Source organism: Suricata suricatta, chromosome 4 (assembly GCF_006229205.1).
Source record: "Suricata suricatta isolate VVHF042 chromosome 4, meerkat_22Aug2017_6uvM2_HiC, whole genome shotgun sequence".
NCBI classification, from domain to species: Eukaryota; Metazoa; Chordata; class Mammalia; order Carnivora; family Herpestidae; genus Suricata; species Suricata suricatta.
The window spans coordinates 76,128,530-76,149,420 of NC_043703.1; the positions used below are offsets into that span (position 1 = coordinate 76,128,530).

Sequence of the window (20,891 nt, forward strand, 5' to 3'; positions counted from 1 at the left end):
AGAAGGTTAAGTAACAACTAGTTAATCACCTAATTTCACAGCTATCTGAAGTGGCAATCATTATATAGCAGCTTATCTATGATACATTCAAGATAAATGATACAATATATTACTTGTTCATAGGCTACAACACAGCCTGCTTAATACCTTTCCTTAAATTCCACCTCTATACTACAATATGCTTGAGGTCCATGCAAAACAGTAGCTGCCTTTTATGTAGGAAATGGATGACTAAGTCTTTGGTGCTGTAAAAGCAGAACATTTACTATTGAAACTTGAAAAGATGGGAGTTCTTTATGTGCAATCTTTCATTTATGCATGTGAGAGGGTTGTCTTTTTTTTAAATATTTTTACATTGTAGTACTTGTTTTGCTTGTTGGTGGTGTTTGCTTATTTAATACATTCCATCAGGGACAGAAATTACATGCTGTTTTTTTCCCCTAGGAAGTGTGTCTTGAGTTTTTCCCTTATTATTTTCTTTACTTTTTTTCTCTCTCTCTTTTTTTTTGGTGGTGGCGGTGGTTATGTTTATGTTTGTTTTATAAAAATAACAAAAATAAATAATTAAACCATGCTACTAACAGATTTGTAATCAGTCAACTTAAACTCCTCTAACTTAATTTCATTTTCTCCTGTTCAGTATTCCTTATCTGCCATATTCAGATCAAGTGCCCATGAGCATTATTACAGTTCACACATTTCCAAATTTCACGGCCCTTCCCCTCATCACCTCACTGTGAGGCTAGAGTGCTAATGGCCCAGCATATGCACTCAGTGTGCATAACCCTTGCTGGATATTACCGCTGTCCACTGGGCAATTAGAATAGAAGCAGAGAGAGGTCTTTAAGAGCTGCTAGCCACTTGGCTTTCCTTGGAAGTAAAATTCTGTATATGGAAATTCCTGAAATACTACAGACAGAAATTTATGTGAGGTGTTAACAAGGTCTTTGAAAGCTTAGAGATGCCTTCTAGGCTAATGTCCAAACTTACACTTAGGAAGACTCTGTCCCGTGAGAAGAAAGAGCTATGGTTAAGCAGGTGTAAATCACCAGTGTAATAAAGTAAGAAGTGCTAGAAGCATGTGCTGGCGGTTTAACAAATTCCCTCATTTCATGCATGATTTTTGCAGTGTTTGACCTAAACCCTGGAGGTACTTTGCTAAACAACCTATTTGCATGTTTGAATAAAGGTAAATGTCAACTAACTCATAAATATATTTTAAAATAATAAAAAGATATGAAGTCCAATGACTTGGAGGATACCTACTAGCCTAAAGCCTCTTTTTAAAATTGAAACATTTTAAAAAATACTTTGTTGATTAAAAAGAGCAACAAAAACTCCTAACCATTTGGAGGTGACCATATTTACCTTCTCTCTGAAACTCCATTAATAAGCTCTGCCCATTTGAACCATTTTCTTCATCATGTCTAGCAGAAATGGTTTCCTTATATGTATAACGATAAAGAAACATAGACAGATACTATATAGATTATGGTTTTCCTATATAAAGTTACACTGATTTTTTTCCAGCTATACCAAGTGAGAGGTGTGATGAGAATGAAATTTGCAGGAAAGTAGTTGGTATGTACCGGACAAGACCATCTTCAGCACATTCAGATGTCATGGGCAGTTTAAAGAAAGATTAATTATTTCTTCAAAAATATAGTAGGTGGCATCCCCCTCTTTTAATACCTCACTTAAATTACAGCTAAGAAGAAGAAGGAGGAGGAGGAGGAGGTAATATAAGCCAACAATGATGCATAAAAGAAAAGGAGGAAGAGAGTCCAGAGAATTTATGGGAATGACAAGCTCTAGCAGAGATGGAACTGATGGAACAAGACAGAAGGAGTGACAAATCAAAGCAAATATGTGAAGCCATCAAGCTCAGGAGGGCAGTCTTCCAGATAGAATCCAGAGGCTCAGTACCCAGAAATCTCAGGACCATGAAGGACAGCACTGGGAAGCTAGTGCAACCAAACTCGGAAAGCAGAGAGGGAGAGGAGAAAGCTCTGGTGAGGCAAGTGAGGAAATAATTGAAAGTTATTATAAGAAGGAGTCAATTTCACCAGATTAAATCCAGATTGGAAAAGGAAGAGGACAAGACAACAGGACTCTTCATTTTGGATGGGGGAAGACCTCTAAGAAACATCATATTGAATAGATAATTAGGTATATTGGACAAATTTGGTTAAAACTGGGAATGTGATAAAGACAATAGGAAAAGTCAAAAGTAAAAGCAATTAGAAACTCCAGGAAAAACAGAAAGGTAAACAAGAAAGAAAATATAGGGCTTTATTTGACTCTGCAATGAATAATATTTGCATAGTCACAATAATGAACTATATATTAATTTTCAACTTAACCTCCAAAGAATGAATGGATGAGATATTTATGGTTGCAGAACTAAATTTAAATGTTATTAATTTTTATATTTTAAAGGTAAGAAGAAATGACAGTAGAAGCAAAAGAGAAGAAAGACGGCTAAAGAATAAAATGAGATGCAAACAGAGGCAGCTTCAAGATTACAACCTATGCAGTCACACAAAGCACATCCCTAGAAAGGCCCCATGCAGGGTTTAATGATCTTGTATCATCATCTTGATATTCAGAATAAGCTTTAAACAAGGGAACTTGCATTTTTAAATTCCACTGGGCCCTACAAGTTACACAAACAGTCCTGAAACTGTATACAACAAGAAACATAGGTCTGCTTACAATTATTTTTCTTTTTTTAGTTTATTTATTTTGAAAGAGAGAAAACATGAGTGAGGGAAGACAGAGAGAGAAGGAGAGAGAGAGATTCCCAAGCAGGTCCTTCACTGTCAGCACAGATCTCAGTGTGGGGCTTGCACTCACAAACCATGAGTTCATGATCCGAACCAAAACCAAGAGTCATAAGCTTAACTGACTAAACCGCCCAGGCACCCAGGAACCCCCAGTCTACTTATACTTCTTGAAGTTACAGAGTAATCCAATAATGAAAGTACACAAAATGTGCTATACCTATATTGAGATATTGGGAAAAATGTGAGAAGGTTGTGTACATTAACTAGATCCTCATCTATCCCATCAGAATAAATACATAAAGAAAGAATGACTATATTTAGGTATTTGCAATGACTAATATAAGACACAACTAAGAGAGATAAAAGTAGTTGCCCCTGAGAAAAGGGACTAGGGATGAGAAAGGATGGGCCCAGGGACCACTGCTTCTTATTATAGGTCCTAATGTGCTTTGTTTTACTTTTTTTAATTTTTTTAATGTTTATTTATTTTTGAGGAGAGACAGGGTGTGAGTGGGAGACAGGCAGAGAGAGAGGGAGACACAGAATCTGAAGCAGACTCCAGGCTCTGAGCAGTCAGCACACAGCCCAACGTGGGCCTTGATCTCACCAACCCTGTTATCATGACCTGAGCCAAAGTTGGATGCTCGACCAACTGAGCCACCCGGGCGGCCCATGTTTTGTTTTATTTTTTTTTAACCTCTTATGTCTATAATACTTTCATTTTTTAAATTAACTTTTAAAGGATAATTTCAAAATCATAAATTAGAAAATAGACATTCTATAAACATATTCTAAAAAATAATTCCATAAAGCAACAAATCATTTATATAAACTTTCTAATTTATTTAATACAAATATGTTTTATATCTTAAAATGGAAAGTGGCAAGCTCAGAACATATATGACATAGTTTCTGCCCTCTCAACATTCACTTATGTTATAAATTACATTGTCTCAGCCAAGGTCAAGGCTATATAGAGAAAGAAGAAATTATCAAAGCTGAGTAGCTTACAGTGGTTATGATTGTTTTAAAGATTTGTTTCTTCCATATTTTTAACCATAATACTGTTTTTAAAAACTAAATATTTCCAAATACCAATACAGTTTTTAGTGACTGGTCCCTATTTTCATTAAGGACAAAAGAAGTAGAGTTCTTATCTTCTGAAAAATAACTACTCACTTATTAGTATTCTAAATAAAAGGAAGGGAGCCCTGTGGGAGGTTTGAGGAAACCAATAAGTACTCTGGCCCATTAACTGCTTTCCATGGAGTTTTCCCATGAGGCAAATACAGGTGTACTTCATTCTCAGCAAGCCCGGGTAAGTAATCGTCAGCAAGTGAGGTCAAACTACCAGTTATCTGATGTAGATATAAAATAGGAAAAAATTTGGAAGTATTTTTTAAGTTTATTTATTTATTTTGAGAGAGAGAGAGAGAGAGAGAAAGGAAGGAAGAGAAAAAGGAAGGAAGGAAGAAGAAAAAGGACCAGGAAATCCTAGCATGAAAACCATAGCCCATTAGATGCATGAACCAAAATCTGGCATTTTTCAGGTATTGATTAGTTCCAGTATATTCACTAATTGTCTTAATGTCAAGATAATCAAATTCCCTTAATGTGAAAGAGTTATCATTACCAATCACATGATAATCTTTCAGTATTATTTTAACTAGATTAACAGCCTATGATAGAGTGGTAGAACTTTGATAAGGTCAACAGTTGGGCCATACTTAAAAGGGCAGACAGACACTGGGGGCCTTTAAGTCTTGAAGTCCTGCCAAGTGCCTCAATGTAAAGGACAATTTTTGATGAGTAGTTTTGAGGAAGAGAAAAGCACATGGTGAGATTGTCTAGTAATTCCTGAAGAAGTCATTCCTGATCCACCTAAATGACAGTGTTTTCTGGGGGGAGACAAAAGGCCTGTCCACTCAAGGAGCAGGTAAGAAAGAGATGGACCATCTAAGTGACACCATGCAAGCTAACTACAGCCACCCACAACACTAGGAAGGTAATCAGTCCTGTGGTAAGAAACAATATGGTGGAAAGCCAGCGGGCTGGGAGGAGAGGAAGCCGGCACTCACTTTATCACAGGGAGTCAGAAGGGCGAGTCACTGGCTAGGTAGGTGGAAGGGAACACCAAAGCAACAGCTGTAGAAAGAACCAAAGTAAGGGAAGACGTGTCAGGACAAAGTGACAGCATGTGGCTGTCTGCAAGGGCAGCAGGGCAGGGAGGCTGTGGCTGTCTTGTCTGTGGGAGTCCGCCAGCCCTGCCGTGCGAGTCTGCCTGAAGACGGGACCATTTAAACACATTTTAGCAGGGAAACTCTAGAAGGAAAACATGGAACACTGGAGAATAGAAAGAACAGAATGAGATGTGGATTCGACTTTCTCACTTACCTCCACCGAAAACTGCGGCAATATTAGTAACCTGTTTTCCTTTCAACTTTTTAGTTTGAAACCATTCCACTTGAAATCACTGCAAAAATAATACAAAGAACTCCCATACATGCTTTATTCAGATTTGCAATTTTGATGCTTCACCACATGTGTTTTATCATTCTCTTTCTATATATAGCACATTTTATATACTTTATATAGAGTATATGCAATATAATCAATAATATTAGATTTTTTTCCTGAAACTCTTGAGAGTTAGCTGACAATCTCCTGCCTTTTCACCCCAAAATCCTTCAGCATCCATCGTCTGAAGACAAGAACATTCTCTTCCATTACTATGAACGATTAAAAAAGTCAGAAAAAGTAACTTTGATTTGATAGGGCTATCTAATCTACAGGCCATAATCAGATCATACCAATTGCCACAGTAACGTCTTCACATCAGTTGTACCCCTGATTCAGAATTCAGTCCAGGATCCTGAGTTGTCCTGTCTCTTTAATCTCCTTTAATCTGGAGCACCTCCTCCACCTTTCCTGGTCTTCCATGATAGTGACACTTTTGAAGATTTCAGGCCAGTTGCCCTTCAGTACAAATTCAATTCAGGTAATACATTTGGGGGAGAGATTTGAAGTAAGAGATGTTTTAAATACCTCAGACCAGAGCTGCAGGGTAGTTGATCTCATGATAGGTGCTGTAAACTTTGATTGCTTGGTTGGTTAATATGGGGTCCCCCAGGTGTCTTCACTATAAAGTTACCATTTTTACTGCTGTGGTTAATAGGTCATGTGTGGGAAAGACTATGAGACCATGTAGATATCCTGTCTCTCTCTAAACTTTCATCCAATAGTTTTAGCATCCATTGATGATCCTGAATCAGTCTTTACTCTTACTCTGATGGTTACAAAATGGTTACTTTTCTAAACCTGTTCTTTCTACATTTATCTGATGCCATTCCTCTTTAAGAAAGAGCTCCCAGGGCAACTATGTGGCTCAGTCAGTTGAGCATCCAACTTTGGCTCAGGTCACTATCTCACAGATCATGAGTTCGAGCTCCACGTCAGACTCTGTGCTGACAACTCGGAGCCTGGAGCCCGCTTCAGATTCTTTGTCTCTTCTCTCTCTGCCCTTCCCCCATTCACGCTCTGTCTCTCAAAAATGAATAAATGTTAAAAATAATTAAAAATAATTTTAAGAAAGAGTTCTTCTCCTATTTCCCAGTTATTTATTTATTATCACTAAGGACTTGGCGATTCTTATACAATTCAGTGAATTATAACCTATTATTGTCATCATTCATTTTCATACTTGGATTACCCCTCGTGGCCAGTGAGAGCTTCTTAAGCTTGTCCCTGTGGCCTTTTGAGGCATCCCTACTGTTCTATGAGCACTTCCTTACTTTCTGACACAATGAGATGTCCCAGAGTCATCTTGTGCTTTCTCCCCTTCAGCTCTGAAATCAGCCATTTTTCTAAGGAGTGTTGGTTTACTTTAGTGGTGCATAATATTTAGAAACTAAGATCTAAACACATGTGTGCTCAGATATTAGCAGCTTCTTACAGTGAAGCTTTCAAGGTCAATCCAGAGGTCTTTTTCTTGAGAGAGAGAAGGAGTAGGGTGGGTTTTGGAGAAAGGGTTTCTAATCGGTCATATGGCATTTCTATTTTATATTTTATGTATTTAGTGTATGTTTTAGCAAGGACAGGGAAAATGGTATGGATGCTGCCCCTATTTTTATTTCCAAATAAATGGTCTTGTGATGGTTGTGGTTGAGACTGTGGTGGTTGCTGTCGTTCTGTAACCCCAGGTGTTGTCCGGACATAAATACCTCAAATCTAGCTCAACTGACCACTTTTCTGACCGCTCATTAAGACTGCATTTGTCAGTAAATGTAAACTAACCCATATTGGCTCTTTCTGTACTCCTCCCTTTGGGCCAGGACATTGTAACCCACCAAGGGCAGTTGTAACATAACCTGCGGTGAGTACTCACGCAATCAGGGGCTCCACCAGACAGCTGTGTGACCCAGGCAGCTCAGAGCACTCCTCAGGACACCAACTACACACGCTATTTGAATAAATGTTCCACATCCTCTAAAAACTCTTTCAAAATACTCACGGATTCTTTTCAATCCTTTCTATGTCAACCTTTAAATACACATGTGTTCCAACTCATGCTTTCATTGGCTGAACCTCACCACATAAACCAAAATGTTCGGTGACATGTTATTTTAGCATACTACAGTCAAAATAATTGGGGGAAATAAATGAAATAAGCAAAACCTCTTGGGAGCAGTTTATTCGCGTTGTAGGCCAGCTTCAAATCTGAAGTAGAATGATTAATCCAAATCTCAGCAGCTAGGTGGCATGAAAAAAGGAAAATATTTATCCTACACAAGTGAATTTCCTTAAGCATTGTAAAAATTTTGCTTCAACAAATTGTATCTCATGCCACTTTAATTTCTAAGATCCTGCTCCCAATTTAGGGCAGCTTCACTGGGAAATGGTGTCAATAGGATGTCAAAAGAGACAGCCCTGCCTCCTAATTAAATAAAAACTGAAATAAGTGTTCTCAGCTCGTTGTAAAGGAAAACGTTACCCGTGTTCTACCCATAAAGAGATTTTCCGCCAATATGCAATAATTTTTATCACTGAATGCTGAAATTATTTTCATATTCTTATATCTTTCGGTCCCAAATTTTCTACTACATACACGCATTGCCTGTACCAGAGGCACATGAGTGTATAGACACTAGGAAAGAAAAGGACAAGTCACCCCCAGCAGCTGGTGGAAGCCCAACAGGAGATGCTGCTGGGGTAGTGCAAGATGGTAGTGAGGCAATGACATTTAATTAAAAGTCATTTTTTGGTTGTTTTGTTTTGTTGCAGTTGTTTATTGCAAAGACGTAAGATTTCTTTAAACAGCAACTATAGAATATCTCGTGAGTTTTTCACTTAACAGTGTTTTCTGCCAATCCTCAGAAGAGAAGTCTGCATTTGGAAAGATTATTTTAGCTGGCTGAACCCCAAGAAGACAATGGCTTCTTCTGGACTCTGGAAATCTGAGTCTTGCCCTGCATGCAGAGTGGAGGGGCCCACGAGTCGGGTGACAAGGAAGTGTAAGAGAGGCTGCTTCACCTGGGGGAATTGCTCCGACCACCACGCGCCCCAGACAGCCCCCTGCACTGCTTTATTTCAATACATCAGAGAAATGCATTCATCCCACATCCATTTTCTCAAGACCCACCCTATTATTCCAGAAACTCTACTAAGTATCAGTTATACAAAGATCAACATGGTCCTTGTCCTCAAAGCTTCAGGACAGAAAGGACAGGATGAGAAACATGGTGTATTTACAGAAGAGAAGGCTTTCTGAGTAAAAGGTCTTTGAAAGAGAAAGAAAGGTAAAGAATGAATAAAAGAAGAAAGGCAGGAGAAGAGGGAAGGGAGGGAGGGACGGAAATGTCTATGTGATATGTGACCATAGCCTAAGCACTTTGATAAGCCAACTACTTTAGTCCAAAGCCCCTCAAAGCTGAGGAAAAAGTACATTCCTTTGCCTTAATCATTTCTAACGTCGTACCAATGTTAATATCACAGTCTCTCCAGTTACCACTTCCACATGAAGACCTTGCCTACAACTGCATTTCCTACAACCTCAAGAACTGACTACTCTCTATGGAGAGGGCTGGCATCTTGCTACGTACCGATGGGTGATAGCCTGTACCTCTGACAGTGCGCAAAGTGGGGGTGTGGTAGAGCGCATCCGGGGGGCTGCTGACCTTGAGCACTCTCCAGAAGTCTGGCCAGCAAGGGAAAAGGTGTCTGTCGCAGAATCTGTGGGTGCCCCTGCTTCTGTATTCTCATTATTTACCACTTTTCTACAGATTGACCGAACTTTCCAACTGCCAACTCCCTCAACTCTTTCCCCAAGGGCTTCATCCAAGCTGGATCCCACTCTGCTCTCCCCCCAGCCAGTTTAGAAGCACTGGGGACCTAGCAGCCTCCCCCAAAGGCAACTCTCCACCAATCACCAAGAGGAGTCAGTGGAGAAATATCCCACTCCCTTCCACCGGGTCCTGGTCTGGAGACACATGACCTGCACTAGCCCTCAGAGTTCTCAATAGGAACAAGACCCAGATGCCCACAGTGGTACTTGCATGAGAATGTGCCATTTATTCACTATCTTTACTTCCCTCTTTGACTCCCCTTCCTGTGCCCCCTTGAATCACCTCCCAAGTAAACTACTTGCACTGGAATCTTTATCTCAGAATCCACTTCTGGAAGAACCCAAACTAAGACAACATCCAACCCTCGACAGCTTCCCCTTCAAATTGGCTGTCACGTCTCCTAAATAGGATGAGTGCCCCCAGCCAATGGCACAAAAACAGCGTTTGAAAGCTTGTTCAAAATAATTGTTAACTCACCGGAGTCCAAGGGCTAGAGTCTGGTAGGTCCCTTGTTGAAGAGTTGAGGATTTGGGTGTGCGTTGATTATTTAATTTAGATAGTACATCTCTTACTTCCAATTTGTTTCTTTTTTTAAGTTTATTTATTTATTTAGAAAGAGAGTATGGGGCACCTGGGTGGCTCAGTCAGTTGAGCCTCTGACTTCGGCTCAGGTCAGATCTCACGTTCGTGGGTTCTAGCCTTGTGTCAGGCTCTGTGCTGACAGCTAGCTCAGAGCCTGGAGCCTGCTTCCAGTTCTGTGTCTCCTTCTTTCTCTGCACCTTCCCCTCTCATGCTCTGTCTCTCTCTGCATCAATAATTAAAAAAATAAAAAACATTTAGAGAGAGAGTTTGTGTGTGTGCATAATCAGGGGAGAGGCAGAGAGAGAGGGAAAGCAAGAGAGTCCTAAAATGTGGGGCTTGAACTCACCAACCGCAAGATCATGACCTGAGCAAAAATCAGGAGTCAGAGGCTTAACTGACTGAGCCACCCAGGTGCCCTTTCAATTTTTTTTCTTAAACACTTAGGCTTTTCTCATACTCCAAGCCACTATGCATATTTTAGACCCATTATCTATTACAAACCATAGCACTAAAAAGTTAACAGCATGTAAATCATTTTATTGTTAATATTTACTATAAAAATTATATTTTGTGTAAGAAATTAATAAATAATACCTATTTTACCTTTTTGTGAAATATGTCTTTCAACAATAAAATTGCTACATGTGCCCTTAAGAGTCACATGAAAATGATAGACAGAGAAATGATTATTTATACATTTATACATATTGTTGCTTTTAATATCTGGGTCCAGAGGTCAGATGCATTCGGGACCTCCAGGTTAAGAATAAAGACCCAATAAAGAAAGACAGCATTTTGGAAGTGATGCAAATAGCATCTGAACTGTTTTTCATCGTAATTGCACTAAACTGATCAGACACACTGCCAGACTCGCTAACAAACACAATTTCTCCGTTTGGTTGTGAGGACTGCCTGCTGTACATATGATGTACGTGAAAACCCAGATCGGTAATGATAGCTTTCTGTGCTCCGTGTAAGATGAAAGCTCAATGACATGTTAATACTGAACAACACTGAAGGCAGCCCGGCCATATGCTACCTTCTCCTGTCACCACAGCAAGAAATAGCCTTCCATCTCAGAACACCTCACACTTTCCAGTCCCGTGTATGTGGTACCATGGTTCCCTGCTTTGTGTTGGTGAAGGGTGATTGGTCTCCCTCCCTGCTAGATCAAGGCCATCTGATACCTTTCTTCATTTCTCACCCAGGATATAAAACAGCATCTTGCATTCTACGTAATAAATATTTGGTGAAGGAATGAACTAACTCATTGATTTTTTTTAAGTAATCATTTAAAAAAAATAGGCCAAGTGATTCTGTATAGCAAATGCTACTATCTCTATTCATCAACCCAGTGGCTCTAGACATCATACTTCCTTGCTTTCTCCACACTGAACACACACACACACACACATCCAATGGACACCTTACTAGTGACACAAATGAAATGTTAGAGCAAAGTGACCACACTCAGTGACAATTTTACAAAACAATTGTGATAATGTTAGATGTCCTCAATGTATTTAGTCAGACCCCCACACAGACAGTCCAAGCAACATGGGAATGTAAAGCTTGCCCTTAGGATCCCTTGACCTCCACTTTCAGCACTTTTGTCCACACTTTCCAAGTGACCTTGGCTAAGTCACTTACCCTAGAGACACCTAAGGTTTCTAACCTACCTGGTGGAGACAGCCATGAGATGCTATAAAGAACCTGATTAAGTGATAACTATTGTCATATTTGATGTCTCAAACTTGTACTCTATGCCCACCTACCCGATACTCAGAAGCTACATGCAGCACCTACCTACTTTAAGTCCTTAACCAAAGTCACAAGCAAGCCTCTTTTCCCAAAAGTGTCCTTCAAACTTAATGAATTGAAATAGAGTTATTTGATCAACAAGCATTTACTGAGCATTTTCTACGTGGCCAGTGTTGTACTAAGGACTGGGCAAACAATGTCAACAAGACCCACACAACGCCTGCTGTCCTGGAGCTCACAGGTTACAGAAGGGACAGACCAAAGAATTCTGCAGGGTGGTGATGGTCTTCAGGGGCACCCAGGAAAGGGTCTGGAGGAAGAAGTGTTGGAGCCAAAGGATGTATAGTAATTGGTCAGGCAAACACAGCATATGCAAAGGCCCAAAGTGTGGCAGATCATTGTATCCATGGATTTATAGGCATTTACTACCACAGAGGTATAGGATAGTAGATGGAAAGTGGCCAGAGATGGGCTGGGGCAGAAAGCACAGCCGAATTGACAGCAATCTTGTAAATCTCATAAGGGAGATTAAGCCTTAGGAAACCATTCAGGCTGTCAAAGCAGTGGGATGAAGAAGATGATCAGATTAGAGGTCACTCCGGCTGCATGGTACAGAACAGAACTTTAACATGAAAAGACGGGAGGCAGGAGTAGGTAAGATGACTCCTGCAATACCCCAGGCAAGAGCTAAAGGGGACTTGGGTAGGATAATGGCAGCAGGGGTAAAAGTAACAGTGGATGAAATTGACAGACATTTAGGAGGAAAAATCATGGAGTCTGTGGATACAGGGGCGACAAAGAAGGTGTTAAGGATGACACCCAGACTCCTGACTTGAGCAGCTGGATGGATTTTTTGAGTTGGAGAAAACCAGAAGACAAATTTGGAGGAAGAGCTCATGAGTTCTGTTTCAGACCTGGTAAGATGGAGTTGCCCATGGGACATATGAGTGGAAATAATTGTTGGATGACCTAAAGGTGACTCTGGCACTTAGGAACAGGGTCTGGGGGCAGAATAAGTTGGGGCTTGTTGACTCAGACTGTATTTGGGTCCTGGGAGTGAGGAAAGGGCCAGATTGCCCAGTCAGCACACTAAGCACACCCTTAGCCTATTAGCAAAACAGGAATAGAAAAGAAAAACGATTATGAAAGAATTTCACATTTTCTATCTCAAAGGTGGAAGAAACTCGTCCTCATGGGAAAAATCAGCACTTACTTAAGCCATCATTGGGTATGTTTTGCAATTTAGAATGGATTTGAATTTGAATTGTTCATAGCCAGGAAGTGGAAGATTATCATACCACTTTCAGTATTTAGGGCCCCTAAAGATCTTAATCCTATCCTGAATGTAAACATTACCACCCCAGTCTCAAAGCCACCAGAGAAATCCAAGCTCCAGAAAACAAAAGTGATGGCTCTCTCTGCAGACGCTCGTGGGGACCTTCTGGCCACGAGTTTGGGAAGGTAAGGAGGGCAGAGTCCCTGGTCAGAAGCCAGGTGGGGGATGGAGGCACTTCCTGAGTTCCCCCGCACCCTCAAGACCCTGCAGGTGATATCTATTTAATCATAGTATGTGGTCTGGGTACCAATACCTTAATACATTCCTCTTTTAAGTAGAATTTTTGCCTTTTAAAGGAGATATTTTGGAGACCATGCCCAGAGCAAACTGCAGAAATCTTCTGGTCTAAATTTCAGACTCTGAGGTAGGTCTGTGAGGAGAGAGGCCTCCTTCTTGGTCAGGGGGGCTGCTTTTCTGGCAACTTCCGAGTCACACTACATAGGTGGCCCCATTCCTCCGCCTGCTCATGTGGACAAAGCCATAGGGCGGCCATCACCTCTCAGCTCTCCTTGTATCCAAGGCTTGGATGGTGTTCAAACCTCACCCCCCTACCAAGTCCCAAAACCACTTCTGGCTCTTGAGGTGCTAGCCACTTATAAAACTTCTGAAAAGTCAAAGTAAGGGCCAACTGCACTGTAACCTGAAGGCTTTTAGTCAAGTAATTGCCACTGCCGCTGAAGGTCGAAATGCTGGCAGGAGAGTGTCCCCAGAGCCCATAAAGCTGTGTTTCCATTCAAGTGTCCTCAGATAAATAAGCACTGGGCCCTTGTAAACACTCTGTCATCTACGATGTAAACATGCTCAAGGTGTATTCAAGAAACTAAATCACTTCCATGCAGCATGTTATTAACAGCTGTTGGTTATCCACGCCCCCACCAGTTCTCATGTGCCACTCATTTAGATTCGTACGGAAAAGAGAGGGGTAGGGAGGGGAATTCTGTTTACTTACATAGCAAGAGTTACTGCTTAACCAAGCCGTGCTCGGCATGTTTGATAAGAGACCAGAAAGTAAGAAACGGTATTTTTTCCTTGGAAGTTAGCAATTAACTTATGAAAAAGCATAGATATGTACCAGACTGGTCTGACAAAGGTTCTAGAAGGTGGTACTCACCTTCCACTCACCCCCATGCATGCAATTCGCAATGTTTCAAACAGAACAACCAAGCAAACCTTACTGAAATAATTTTGGGATGGGTTGCAGATCAATTTGGAATTAAAAAAAAATGAAAAGAAATAAAACCTTTAGCTGTTGGAATGAAAGACGTGTGCGAGAGCCCAGAGAGTAAACTGGCAGTAATTCCCTCAGCATGCTCAACAAATCCTAAGAGGCTGCCTTTTTGCTTTGCATTAACAACTCTACATGTTCCCCCACACCACACTTAAAAATCTAAGAACTCACAATAAACCGTGAGCTGAGACCAGCCATGAAAGGAAGATGGAGAGGAAAAAAAGGCACCTTGTTTATAGGAGAGATGGCTCTTCATGTGAGACACCTGAGGACTCAATGCAGGGCTGGTCTCTTTAAAGTTCACTGCTCCAGAGGTGAAAGGGAGAGCGCTCTGCGGGCACACTCTTCTCCTACACCACTTTAGAGATCTGAACTGTGGGCACTGTGATGCTAAGTGACATAATATAATGAAAGAGCAATGAAAGAGATCGATGGCCATAACCATGCCTCGCAAAGATCGACACAACCACTCACTTTCAAGTGTGTCCTGTGGAAAATGCCAAGGATACATTTTCAGGACCAAGCTAATGGCCAATTGTGCAAAAGGTCTTCCCTGGCATTTCCAGCACTCAGTTGGCATGCTTCAGGGGACGTGCCCTAGGGGGATGATGAATAATTGTTCTTGGCATGAGGCATTGCGCGCTTGACTCTGCTTCAAATATCCTTTGCATAGTTTTCTTTCCTCCTATGTTTAAAATTGCTTTTTAAATTCCACTGTGTTATCAGAGGGGGTTGTGAACTCTCAAAGTGTCACCATCTCTTCTTTCAATCCATTTTCTTCTTTTTAAGGACCGGGCTTTAATACATAACATATTCAGTGAGAAAGCTGGTTCACCAAAGTGCCGAGGGGCTGCTCTGTTACAGAATTTGTACTTCTCTATTTATCCAGTTGTGTTTCTTTGTTTTCACGTTTATTCAAAAATAATAATAAAAAGGAGTTTTATGAGCTTGGTGTGAAGTCCGTGAAAGTCCCACAGTCTAACCAGTCCTGCTGTGGGTAAAAATTCAGGAGCAAATAAAAACCCAGATGAAGGGATAATTGAAATCTAAGTTTATAACCCAAAGCTGCTTATCTGATGGCTAGAGTCACTGAGAATCCATTTTCCACATCCTTCCGCCTCCTACACCTTCATGTTGTCAGACTCCCTTTCTCCTTCCCTCCCTCTTTCTCGCCCTCCTCCTTCCTCTGTACAGTGAGCTTTGGGGGAAATTAAGATACGTGGAATATGATGAAGACGGATTTGTGGCATTTATCTTGAAACACCAACAAACCAATCTTCTTTAAGGAGGAGATTCTGGGGCGCCTGGGTGGCTCAGTTGGTTAAGTGACAGACGCCTGCTCAAGTCATGATCTCATGGTTCGTGGGTTCGAGCCCCACATCAGGCTCTGTGCTGACAGTTCAGAGACTGGAGTCTACTTCAGATTCTGTGTCTCCCACTCTCTCTACCTCTCCCATTTGCCCACTCTCTCTCTCTCTCTCTGTCCCTCTTTCTCTCAAAAATAAATGCATATTAAAAAATCATTTAAAGAAAAAAAGATTCCATCTGTTGAGAATGGGAAAGCTACTCACACTTTTTTCAAAAACCTCTAACATTCTCCCCTCTGCTAAGAACCCTATGTAGGAAACACACGTTGCTCATCTTAGAAAGGCTATATCTGTCTGCACCGCCGAGTCATCTTGCCGATTCACCCAAATATTCACGATAGTGGGATAAAGTCAAAACATTTCAATAGTTTATTTTGATTTTAATTTACACTGAACTCAAGACCCTTTACCCATAGAACAAGCTATAGACTAAGTCTGTAAAGCCCTCTCTCCCTCCCTGATGTGAGGGATAAACAGTTATCCTAGAATCAATTATGTGTACATGGACAGATGGGCAGAAAGTCCCCCCAAAATCACACCATATCCAACTAGAAGTTTTCTTATTTTGGTAACTCTAGTCCTGAATGCCAGCACACATAGCTGATTATCAATTCAGATTCTTCCTCCCCTTATTTCTTAAGAAATTGGTCTTATCTCACAGTTGTGGTATCCTATCTGCCACAGCACATGTGCCCAAAAGTGCACATGGCCATGCACGCCTATGTACACACGCACGCCCACAGCTCAACGTCCAGGCCCAGTATTCCCTGGGTTCCCCACCCAGCAACACAGAACAGTACATCCAGTTGGCACTTCTTTCTGCTGCTTCCACAGGTCTCAGTCTACCCCGTTATTCCCAACTGCACCCCGCCCTGTCTCCAGACAAACGCCTTTCACCTCAGGCCACAGATCTAAGTTGATTTCCAGCTCGAAGCCTGGCTTGCATTTTTCTACTAAATATATCATCTCTGTCTTTGGTTTGTTGTGGTTTTTGTCTGTTTTTTGTTTTCCAATTTTCTGAGTTCTTGGGTTATAAATTCACATTTGCTTTCACAGTCAACTGCCTGTCAGTCTTCCTTTGTCAGTGGTTTCCTCAATATAAATCAGCACACAAATGCACAAGAATTTACAAACGCAGCCTGGGTTTCCCAGGCCGTCCCAGCTGGCAGGCAGGTCTGAGGGCTCAAGGAGATTCACACACAGCCATTCTCAAGTTTTGCCCATGCTTCCCTCAGAACGTCAATTTCTCTCCAAACTCGTCCCCTTTCCAGAAATTTCCAGGAGTGGCCCGGACCACAGCCCTCCTCAATAACTCCACAGGGTCTGTCCCTTCCTTTCACTCCTGCCCTCGCTCCTACTGAGGGCTCTGAAGCTCATGAAACAGCCAGGATTCCGTGAGCCCATAAAGGCAGTGCCCTTGCTGGGGCCACCATGGACTAGGTCACGGGGGAGATGTTCCCAGTTGTAGGTCCCCAAGCTGTCCCGGTGGAGGACAGAGAAGTCACTGTCAGAAGGCCAACCCCCAAGTTACCAAGCCACTGGCCTTCCCTGGCTTCTGTCTCTGCCAACGACAGACCATTCCTCTCCCGCACATTTGCCCTGAGTCATCTTTGTCATGGATCACATCAGTGAGTGTCCCTTACAGCCTGGCATTGTACAGACTTCAGTGAGACGGCTTTTCCTGTTCTTGTTCCCATGCTGTAGGACTCGAATGCAAACCCAGGGAGGCCAGTGCATATTGTGAATAAAAGAATCCTGAATGTTCTTGAAGTCAGCTTCCCTTCCACCCCAAGCATGTATGTTTTCCAGGTGTCGTTTTGGTCTTTCTCGAGAACAGCCTGCCAACAGACTCACATGCCAGCCTCTCAGGCAAACTGAATCACATCCAAACCCCTGCATGAACTATATAGCCTGGATTCCAACTGCCGTCTGCTACACATACTATAGTGCCATGGGTGTCCTGGCTTGGAGATGTCAGGAAGGTCTGCTTCTCCCCATGTTTTCATGGCTATTATATATTTTTTAAATATGTTCCTAGTGTTCAACACAATGGTTTTTCTAAGGCTAAAGGGGTCCTATTTCAAAGGTAAGTGAAGGGGAGCCTGGGTGGTTCAGTCAGTTAAGCATCTGACTTCAGCTCATGATCTCACAGTTCATGAGTTCGAGCCTCGCGTCAGGCTCTGTGCTGACAGCTCAGAGCCTGGAGCCTCCTTCAGAGTCTGTGTCTCCCAATCTCTGTGCCCCTCCCCCGCTCATGCTCTGTCTCTCAATAATAAACATTTAAAAAATAAATAAATAAAAATAAAAGGTACATGAAACCAATGAGGAGGAAGAGGCAACACTTTGAAAAGGACGCCCTTGCACCAAGCCTGGATAGGGCCTGCTCAGTGTCTCTGGTCAGCCATTCTTCATCTCTGTGGGACGGGACCCACCCCAGAAGAGAAAGTCAGCTCCCCCCACTCCAGCCTGCCCTTGGTGTTCTATCCCAGAGCATTCACATCCATCGGAAAGCATCAGGAATTGATGGGTAAGGGGTTGAGGGTGCTGAGGCTTATTAAATCCCATGAAGCATGCCTACATGGGCTTATTTATCCTCTCATGAACCGTGCATGCTAGTTCTCTGAGTGCATTTTACATCTGAAAGAACGCTTTGCCCCCAAATCTCACAGTGAATGGGGATGGTTGTGACAAGATTCATATTCAGATCTGTCTGACTCCAAACTCCACACTTTCATTTAACAGGAGCTTTCCTTGAGATTAAAATGTATAGAATGGCCCAGGAGAATGGAAGCGATTCAAGAAACCTCAAGAAGCATGAAGAATATCAGGTAAATGGTCACTGCCACATTATGGCACCGTAACTTCTCTCACGCCAGATCTGTAAGAAGTGTACACGCCCATGGGTCTTGCCGGTTAAAACCCCCTACCAAGACCATCTATCTACAGCTTTTCAATTTCAGGCTCTTGGCACCTGTCACATTGCTGAAACTCCAGATGACCTGGAATCAAACGACAATGGTTCTCTACAAATGCATACAGTATGGGAGTGAGCCTCTGACTCATGTCAGTGGCATCTCCCTACTGCCCGACTGGAAAGGGGTCTCAAAGTTAATGTTTAAAACTCTTCTTTTTTTTTAATAGTTTATTGTCAAATTGGTTTCTATATAACACCCAGTGCTTCTCCCCACAAGTGCCCCCCACCATGACCATCACCCCCACCCTCCCCCTTCAGCCCATGGTTCGTCTCCAGTATTCAGTAGTCTCCCTTGATCTGTGTCCCTCATTCTCTCCCACTCTCTTTCCCCCTTCCTCTCCCCATGGTCCCCTGCCAGGTCTCTCCTGTTAGACCTATGAATGCAAACATATGGCATCTATCCTTCTCTGCCTGACTTATCTCGCTTAGCATGACACCCTCAAGGTCCATCCACTTTGCTACAAATGGCCATATTTCATTCTTCCTCATTGCCATGTAGTACTTCACTGTATATATACACCACATCTTCTTGGCTCTTTCCATGATTTGGCTATTGTTGACATTGCTGCCATGAACATTGGGGTACATGTGCTCCTATGCATCAGCACTTCTGTATCCCCTGGGTAAATCCCTAGCAGGGCTATTGCTGGGTCATAGGGGAGTTCTACTGATAGTTTTTTTAGTAGCCTCTGCACTGTTTTCCAGAGCAGCTGCACCAGTTTACATTCCCACCAACAATGTAAGAGGGTGCCTGTTTCTCCCTGAGATCTAAATGAAGATCTCACCACTGCTGGCCTTTCTCACTCTGGCATGGATACTTGGGCCAACTCCTATCCCAGCTGATTAGAATCTGACTCTTTAATCTCTGACCTCATATTCAAAAGTGAAAACTAGGGGTGCCTGGTGGCTCAGTTGGTTAAGCGTCCGGCTTCAGCTCAGGTCAGATCTCACGTTCGTGGGTTCGAGCCCCGTGTCGGGCTCTGTGTAGACAGCTAGCTCAGAGCCTGGAGCCTGCTTCCAGCTCTGTGTCTCCTTCTCTCTCTGACCCACCCCCTCTCTCTCTGTATCAAAAATAAATTTAAAAGAAACATTAAAAAAAAAAGTGAAAACTAAAATACATTTGGATTTTTCACAGAGAGTTGATTAGTTCCACCACAAAGTTGTCTGCTAGTTCTCCAGTTAATGCCTTAACCAAGCAGAATAAGACACAGTTGCTTGCACGACTATAATAAAGAGGAATTACTGGCTAGAAAATGGGAGGGCATTTCTTCTATTTTCAAAGACGCTATCCTCAAAATTCAATGGCACGTTAACAACTAGTTATTTCAGTGTTTTCTATCTCGTGTCATCACAATCTACTGTCTCTACAGCTAATATTCAGACATTTACACGAAAAATGACATACAGTCTCACAGTCCATTGTACTTTTAAAAAATCAGTTGTTTCATTTAGGTTTTCATACTATACTTCTGGTACTTGGGTGCTAGAGGCCAAAAGAAAGCTCACAGATCATGAATATTTCAAATTTTAAAATGAGCTCTACCCTCCATATACTGACACAACCTAGCATTTCTTTGTAATCTCCTCTTTCCCATCTTAACCCCTCTCTCTGTTAGTTATGCAATCTGAGAAACCCCATTCAGAGCAGGATGCTGCCAGTATCAGATACAACACTTCAGAGACTCCTGTTTTTCTCATATTAGTCCAATTTCTAATCCTCACTCAACCAGAAAGAGATAGAAAGATAGAAGTTACTGAAGAAAGACTCTATTAATTTTATAGCCATTCAATTAAACTACTTTTGCAACTTCCAAGTTCTCATCTGACCATCAGGGAGGGTCTGCCAAGACTAACCCTAAGACAAACAAGTACAAAGTTTGTTTTCATTTTGCAAAGTGCTGGAAATCTAATATGTGTTTATCGCAAGCTAAATTCCATGAGTGTCCTAATCAAACCATATATTCCATACCTGATTTGAAAGTGGAAAGAAGGGGGACATTTTTTTCCTCCCTCTCCCACTGTAGTGTTGATTCTATTCAATATGGATGACTGATAGCAAAGATTTTTTTGAGATACAACATGGCGTACTGGTTAGGAGTACATTCTGGAGCTAGCTAGACCTCCTGGGTCAGAATTCTGGCCACACTACTTACTGTGTGTCCTTGGGCAAATTACTTAATATCTTTGTGCCTCAGCTTTCTTGTCTGCAAAGTGGGGATATTACAGAAAGCTATGAAGATTAAATAAACCAACATTTGTAAAGCATTTAAAGGAGACCCAGATAAGTGTTTGATGAAGAGAGATAAGAAAAAGAAAACAATGTGCTATTGTGGGTCACGCACCATCTCCTGCCTTTAAGGTAATCAAAAGTTAGTTAAGAACATGAAACAAAAGTAAATAGTGGTACAAAGAAACATAACAATTATGAAATAAATACTGGCTTTTGCTGGTGGCTATGAATATAACTGGAATTTTTGCCTAAAAACAGACAATAGTTATGAAGTCTTTTGAATTGA

The 20,891-nt window shown here is 41.7% G+C and overlaps 1 long non-coding RNA gene across 1 annotated transcript in view; it reads right to left on the reverse strand.

Moving 5' to 3' along the window:
• LOC115288926 overlaps positions 1 to 20,891 on the reverse strand; it is a 47,451-nt gene that overhangs the window by 26,362 nt on the left and 198 nt on the right. The gene's annotated exons all lie outside the window — the stretch shown is intronic.